The 8,805-nt window shown below is 36.5% G+C and overlaps 1 pseudogene across 1 annotated transcript; it reads left to right on the top strand.

Annotated features, from left to right (window-relative positions):
- The first annotated feature begins 496 nt into the window (after window positions 1–496).
- On the top strand, window positions 497–2,369 carry LOC149566154 (UDP-glucuronate 4-epimerase 1 pseudogene; annotated as a pseudogene). The gene has a single exon (XR_016362125.1). The product of XR_016362125.1 is annotated as a UDP-glucuronate 4-epimerase 1 pseudogene (transcript).
- The last annotated feature ends 6,436 nt before the right edge of the window (window positions 2,370–8,805 follow it).

The raw sequence follows: 8,805 nt of genomic DNA, 5'->3' as shown, positions 1-8,805 counted from the left end.
GACCACTTTGCATTCCACGGCCTCTACTGAGAGCTCTGTAAATGCCCAAAAGCTGAAACCATTGCTTTAAGTTCTTTAGTCACCTGTACACTTCAAAAATCAGCATGATTCGACTTACTGTTTAGAAGATCTAGATACACAAAGTTAGCTTGAGCAACTACTAGACTATTTTGGACTGTAAGATATGAGTTTTAGTTTCATCTTGGTAAGATTAAGAGATTTAGTTTAGAGTTAGACTTGCCATTTTAAACACCTTTACAAATAACATGTCAATGTAGTATTATATTTGATGATATGACCACCGAACCTAATTAAGGCATCTTGCCAAATAGACCCCTCTATATTTGAAATTTCTCAAAGGCCAAAAAGTTAAAATGCTTCCCTTTAACATAACCAAATTGATATTATTGCAAGCATATTTTTGTCCCCAAATTTAGGGGACCAGGTTGACATTACGGATCAAACAACCCACAGTCAAAAAGCACAAATGTTAGAAAACTACAACCTGTCTTCATTGGTAGAGCTGGCGCTTACAATTACAACCTGGCTTGTGGGAAATGAGTAACCATTCGTACACGCGAGTAACGCGGCATTATTTTTCTCTGGTTCAAAACGCAGTACGGAAATAAGCTACGACATACTTTATTTGTGCCAGGTCCATCGAATCATAAATTTCTCCACATATTCTATGAACATCAGCTGCAGGAAGGTCACATCGAAGTTGACACATGGTCAACTTCATCACATTCACTCTACGCTGCTTCCCCTCCCAATGCAGTACATCCCCAGAACGCGTTTTCCTAATTACCCAGACAAAAAGATCAAATTTTCATCTATATATACAAACAAACCCAATCAATCTCTATCAAGAAGCTCCTCATAAATCATTCGCTCTAATGAAAATGCCTTCGAATCTTCTGCAGGAGAGCTTGTTGAGTTCGAGCGGGGCAATTAAACCCAAATCAGAGAAAATCACATTCGTCCGTCAGCTCAAAAGATGGCTCACATCTTCCACAACGCTCTTCGTGTGGGCACTCTTCCTCATTGCTCTAACTTCTTCGTATCTACATTTCATTGACAGAAACCAAAGAAACGGAAGAGAACACCAGCGGGGACCGGAGTGGGAGACCCGGGTTCGAACCTCATGCACGCCGAGGTCCCGAAAAGGCAATCTCCAGGTCCTGGTCACGGGAGCAGCAGGCTTCGTGGGGGCCCATGTGACCCTGGCGCTAAAGAAGCGCGGCGATGGAGTCCTCGGCCTCGACAACTTCAATGACTACTACGACCCAACGCTGAAAAGAGCCCGCCAGGCGCTGTTAAAGAGCCGCGGTGTTTTCATCGTGGAGGGCGACATCAACGACCGAGATTTACTCCTGCGTCTCTTCGATCTCGTCTCCTTCAGCCACGTCATGCACCTCGCCGCACAAGCCGGGGTACGTTACGCGCTCGAAAATCCCATGTCATATGTACACAGCAACATTGCGGGACTAGTAAATATGTTCGAGGTCTGTAAAGCGGCGAATCCCCAGCCCGCGGTCGTATGGGCGTCCTCCAGCTCCGTCTACGGGCTCAACGAAAAGACCCCGTTCAGCGAAAGTGACCGGACCGACCGGCCGGCGAGTCTCTACGCGGCCACGAAAAAAGCTGGTGAAGAGATCGCGCACACGTATAATCACATCTACGGACTGGCTATCACCGGTCTCCGGTTCTTCACCGTCTACGGCCCCTGGGGACGCCCCGACATGGCATATTTCTCCTTCACGAGGAATATTCTCCAGGGGAAGCCCGTCACCGTCTATAGACAGAAGGTGAAAAGCGCGTCGCCGGAACTTGCCAGAGATTTTACGTATATTGATGATATTGTGAAGGGCTGCGTTGCGGCGCTGGATACGGCCGGGAATAGTACCGGCAGCGGCGGTAAAAAGACGGGGCCGGCGAAGCTGAGGGTGTATAACTTAGGGAATACCCGACCCGTGTCGGTCACTTCTATGGTGAGTTTGCTGGAAGGGCTGTTGAAGGTGAAGGCGAGGAAGAAATTTGTGCACATGCCGGGAAATGGTGACGTGGCATTTACTCATGCGAATATTACGCTGGCTAGGGCTGAGCTGGCGTATAATCCTACCACGGATTTGCATACTGGGCTTAAGAAATTTGTTAAGTGGTATCAGAGTTACTATGGTTATCACAAAATTTAAGTTGGGGGTTAAATCATTCTTTTCTCTCTCGCTATCTATTCAGATTATTTTACTGTTGACCTGGCACGCCAGTCAAAAATGAGTCTGACGTGCTCAAGCTGTAAATTTGAATGGTCGATTCTTTTTTCCCTGTTTACTAGCCCGACATAATACAAATTTGAAACGTTTTTTTTTTTTACAGAGTTAGGAAGGAAATCTGAATTTTATTTTTAATATTATTTTGTTATTTTAAAGCAGGCTAATTAGGATCCGGCTCACCATCTACCAAATTTCAAAAAAAATGAAAATATAATGGATTTTTATAAAAAGTTTGACATTTGTTTATATTGTGTGACAGAAAACAATAACAAATTTTGAAAAAAAATTGAGTTGACCTTTTTTTCTCCTCCTGTTCGTGAAGTTTGTTTGGAGATTAACTAGAGATGTAGAGATGTTATGTCCTCTAAAACTCCATTATAGTGTGTAGCACCCATATACTTTAAAATTAGGTTTGAACTTAATATATACACCCAAGGATCTAGTTTGCTTCATCATGGCTAACAAATAAGCATTGAGAAAAATAGTATCAACCACATATGGTATTTCATGTCATGATGTATATTATATCCACCCTTGACAAGCTTACAATATTTCCTTTACTTCCTTTTAAAGTTGATAGAACTTCCTCCAAACATCTCTTGATCTCATTATTTCTTACAACCACCTTAAGGATTGATGTAAAATCAATCAGTATCAATCTCCTTGACCTCATACTACTATTGTCACATATGTCATCAAGACCCAACATTGGCTTTATCATCTTGAAGACATTAGCAGAGAATAAATTATAAATAATCTTGTATATTCTTATATGTGTTTTTGGCTTAGATTGTGTATGAATTCTTTAGATCAATGTTTCAAATCATACTCTGTAATCCATCATCATCATGATGAAATTGAACACTCTTCCATGTTAAAGTGGATCCTTAGCTAAATTCATCTCCTCATTTACCTTACCTAGCCCTACCTCTCCTCCTCGTTGTCTCAAATTGTCAACCAAGAGCTACAACTAAAACACCTAAGCTAATAAACAACTCTCACAAAAAGATAAAAAAATCCACCTCACAAACTTTTAAAACGTAATATTATCCTTGTGCACCAATCAACACATGAAAGAAGTTGGAAACACTATATGTTGTAAATCTCTTCTATCAAAGGTTTTTCCTATAGGAAACACTGTAGGAAAAACCTTTAATAACAGACAAGCTACACATCAAAAGTCAACATATTCACAACCCCCAATCATAATATCAAAAATCCATCCCCGCAGAACTTGCGTAACTAGGTAAAGTATCTATCTAACAACATACTACAATAGAAATTAACAATACTAAAAAGAAGAAATGATATCAAAATACTCCTAATAATACTAAAAAAGTTTCAAGCATAGTAATTTTCCATGCAAGGTGAGATTAAAAGTTAAACAACTGGGTCATCCTAACAAATCCATATAACAACAAAAATAATAGTAAATAACCAAATTAGTTTTTGGCAAATCATTCTAAGCTTGAGAGAAGGATCCTTGTCCATTCGTCTACTAGAAATTCATAGGGCTTCTTTGAGTCACCTCCCTTTTGGGTCTCATCCTCTTTCTCTTGTTGTAGGAGCTAGAATGTAGTTGCAACAGCATACATAGCAGATTATGTCAAAGTGTTGAAACTCTCATCCAAAGAGGAATGTTTGATGTGTAAAGACTCAGGATTCATCTTGCTTGTGTCCACCTTTTCCGCTAGCTCTTAGCAACTACTACAATTGTCCTTAGATTTTTCACGAGTTTCATCCCGCATCATACTAGGGTTAGTTAAAAATTTCCCTTCTTTTTTTCTTGGCATCCACTAGGGACATGAATTTCATAGAAGAATTATCTTTCATAGGAGGGATATCAAGGGAGGTAGGGGAGGTGAAGTCCACAATGTTAATTGGGAAGCTAGCAAAAACATGGGTGAAATCCAAGCTAGGATCTTTATCCTTATTTTCTTCTACATTGTCCGAGTCTGTAGTCTCGTCACCCTCTTCAATATACCTATCCCTAACAATTTTTTCTTTTCTTCTAGGCCTTTCCTTCTTAGCACTAACATCCTACCCCAACTCATCCTCCTCAATTTTCATCCTTCTATTTGTCATTTTTCTTTCATCTTGCCTTGCTCTTAGCCATATTATTTGACCTCTAGTGGTCACCATCAACCTCCTCCTCTAACTCCACAAGGTCAAGGTCCAAATGGGCTTCAATTTTGGCTTTCTTGGAAAATGTTATAATACCACACAAAGTGTTATAATAATGTGGTTGTGAGAGATTATTAAAATGGAATGATCGCATTGGTAAATGGGTTAAGACATATAATACTAAATAATATTATTACATAATTAAAAGTATAAGATCATATTTATGTATGTTTAAAAATTATTAATAAATAAAGTCTTAATCTATAAAGATGTTAGGATTAACCACAAACATAAATAAAAATTACATGGAAATATAACCAATATCATAAAAAAAAAAATTGCATAGAAGAGAACACATGACATAAAGATTTAACGTGGTTCACCTAATCCCTAGGCTATGTCCACCAAAATCAAGTCCAATATTATTATTATCCAGTGATTACAATCTGCAATCCCTTACAACTCAATATCGCCACAAGAAGCTACAATCTCATAATACATTAAGAAATCCCTAACCCTAACTCATTTTATACAATCTTTTTGCCACTTACAAAATTAGGACTAGAATAAGTCGTCCAATAGAAAAATAACAACCAACACCTTTTACAATAATCAATTCATTTTTGGCTTCAGGGGCACTGCCCCCCAAAACCCCTTTGGGGGCACTACCCCTTGACCCCACCCTATACTACAATAGGGAGCACACCTGGGGCACCGCCCTTAGACCTCGCAAGGGGCATTGCTCCCAAACCCCCATAGTAATAATCTAGGGGAAACTGTGTTGAATAAAGTGGGAGAAATTACCCTCCAAGTCTAATTAGGCTCCACATTGCAACAAAAATACATTCTCAAATTTTGGTAATTTAGACATCTCCAAAGGTCTATGACTTCCAATGTATATTTTGAGAGTGAAGACCCTCTAAAGAAAATTGACAAATATTCTACAAGATTAATTACATTCATCCCCTAATAAAAATAACTCATTCATTAGATGTTTTGTAAATTAATTTATTACTTCACTCTATTTGACACAAAACAAATGAGACCAATTACAACCTACTTTAGAGGTTGATGATTTGAGTCTATGGGTTTGGGGTGGACTAGAAATATTTATGATTGTCTTTTTGTTTTTACTATACTTTTTTGTCTTCTATAGCTGCCTTCACTCTTATGAGGTTTTCTTCTTTTATGTGATAATAAGAGATTCATCTATTTGTACATGGGTTAATGTTTCTTATAGCCAAAACTCATTCATGTATCTATCTTTACATTTAACACTAAGATTTTAGCCTCTCCTAAAGTTGTACTATATTTGTAAACTCAATAGATGATAACTTACCATACTATATCATAAAGCCAGTGGTGTCCAATCAACTCCATTCTTAGATACATTGATTGACTCCAGTAAGCATCCCTTTATGTAGCTTTACTTGACTCATTAATGTTGATTATGCTCATCTTCCAACATTGGTAGAGTGTATATACTAGCTACCTCTAAAACTCCATTATAGTATGTAATTCCCAAATGCTTTGAAATCAGGCTAGAACTTTACCATATGCATCTAGAAATCTCACTTGCTTCATTAGGGATAATAAATAAGTATTACGAAGAATACTATCAACCACATATGGTGTTTCATGTCATGTTGCATATCCTATCCACCCTTGATAAACTTCCAATATTTCATTTGCTTCCTTTTAGAGTTGATAAGAACTTCCTCCAAACATATCCTAACCTAATTGATTCCCAAAATCACCTTAAGCTTTCATTTAAAATTAATCATTACCAATATCATTGACCTCGTACTACTATTGTCACATATGCCATCAAGACCCAACATCTCCTTTATCACCTTCAAGACATTAATAGACAACTAATTATAAATTATATCATGTATAAAATTAAACACTTCCATATTAAAGTTGATCCTTTGATAAAATCATTTCCTCATTTACCCTTCCTCTTGGAGTTGATAAGAACTTCCTCCAAGCATATCTACATCTCATTAATTCCCAAAGTCAACTTAAGCCTTTATTTAAAATCAATCATTATCAATCTCCTTGACCTCATACTACTATTGTCACATATGACATTAAGACCCAAAACTCCCTTTCCTGCCTTGAAGAAATTAATAGACAATACATTATAAATCATCTTGTATATGAAATTAAACACTCTTTCATGTTAAAGTGGATCTTTGGATATAAATTTGATCTCCAATAATTAAAAAAATGATGCACAATAGTAAGAAACCATACACCATAACACAATGGTTCTTTTGACTAGGGAAACCCTTGATCAAAGGGAAAACCTTGGCAAGGATGGTATCTAGAAGATAATGTACTATTACGTAAGTTCCCTATAAAATGATGTGACCATATTAGGAGTCAAATAGAGTTTATTTAGTACAATAATCCCTTTTAAAAGACATATCCCTGTTAGAAGATCTTGAACCCTTGTTAGAATGTTATAACTTTGTTAAAGTCTGAAAAGAACAAGTAAACTCAGTGTCTAAGGGCTCCAAGAAGAGTGAAGGATAATATTTTTAGGATAACATATCTAATGAACATGAACTAACTAATATGAAAATTACTTGCCAAAGTAGTTCCTTTGAAGTCCACTTAATCACCCAACATCATGATTGCTTTGTTCTACTAATTCAACATCAAGGCTCACGTCATATATGTCAAGACATACAACTTCATACCATGCACATATTCCAAACAAGAAAAACAACCTTCCTTTATACCCTTTACAAATAATTGATTATAAGGTTGGCCTATTAGAGCTTCCCCAATATATAATTAATTACATAGGACCATGCTAAGGCACACTTGCCTTCATAGGCATTAATACAACTATTACATTAAGTTTCCCACATGTTACAATGATAATATTATATTTTTCAATGATAAACTACACTTCAATAATATAGTCAATTGCCAGTAAAATACATTGCATGCTACACACTAAAGACCTTTCCAGGATAATTCAAATGCCTCACACTTCTAAACATACACTCACAAACAAGTCTTCTCCCATGTTCCATGCTTGCTAGCATTAACTTTTGTTCAGCAATAAGATATAGAAAAGATACTTGCAACTATCTATGCCATTATTTCCTACATTGGTTTGCTTCCAGTCTTCACTAATCAACCTATAACTCAACAAAAACATCACATAAAGTATAGTGAACATAGATATAATATCAACACTCATTCTACTTCACATATGTAAGCTCCCATATCTAAATCTATCAACCATTATCCTCACAGTCCTGATAAGTAGCCTGCAATATATAAAATTTGAGTCTGAATGAACATATGTTGTCATCAATACAACATCTCTCCAACTCATTCAGGTGCCAACATAACTTCCTAACAATCTCCATCTTTGGCATTGATGGAAACATATGGCGAAAACCATCAATCCAAAAGTAAATAGCATAATACAATTGAATATCCTCAACATATAAATTTTAAACTTAATGCGCATATACCTTCCCTTATTATCTAAGTTGATACTTTCTTGCACATTCCTTCTTTGATGAAAGGTTTTTTGATGATATTCTCCCACTTTGATATCAATTGAAAAGGATCTATTATGCCAAATATGTAAACTCTCTCGAAAGTTCTCAACAATATATCCTCCCCCTTTGATGATAATCCCATCAATGTACCTGTGTTGGATTAAGCCAATCTGCAACCAAAATAATGTCAAGTGCCAAAATAATTATTATATGAAAAATTATTACATAAGAGCTCTATGACTAGATCTACACCATGCAACCACTCCCCCTAAGGAGCAATACCAAGCATCACATCAAAATGAATAAATGTTCTCCCAATATACTAGAAAAATACATATCTTTATCAAATACTCTTCATAGGGTGGGTCATTAACCCAATCATACCTTTGAGATACTCAAAGGTGTCCTTAGCCAAAAGCTTAGTAAATATATTTTCTACTCACTCTTTTTATGCTTATATATTCCAATCTGATTTCTTTCAATGAATTGTATATGATAACCCTTGTGCACAATTTGGCCAACACTTAGTAGAATATGTTTCAAGCTAACACCAACTAAACCATCATCAATGTTAGTCTTACCATCATGGATATTGAACCCTTTCCTTTTATCAAGAAAGGTGTATTGTCACCAAGTCTAACAACACGTGCACCGTACCTTTTTAGCTCTACAAACCTATCTTTTTCATGTGTCATATAATGTGAACATCCACAATCTATAACCCTGTATGTTCTCTTTCTCTCTATTGGTTTTTTTTTTAGACTATTAGGTACTTCAAACCTAATACCAAAATACATAAGACAAAAAAAAAACCTAAGGATTAGTCGAATCCTATATTAAGTATGATCAGTCTCAACTCTGGACCAACTTCAATAGAG

Source organism: Cupressus sempervirens, chromosome 3, assembly GCF_028749045.1.
Source record: "Cupressus sempervirens isolate cs-2001-9-10 chromosome 3, ASM2874904v1, whole genome shotgun sequence".
Lineage (NCBI taxonomy): Eukaryota > Viridiplantae > Streptophyta > Pinopsida > Cupressales > Cupressaceae > Cupressus > Cupressus sempervirens.
Note: the sequence above shows the minus strand (reverse complement) of the source record. Positions and strands in the feature narration are given on the sequence as shown.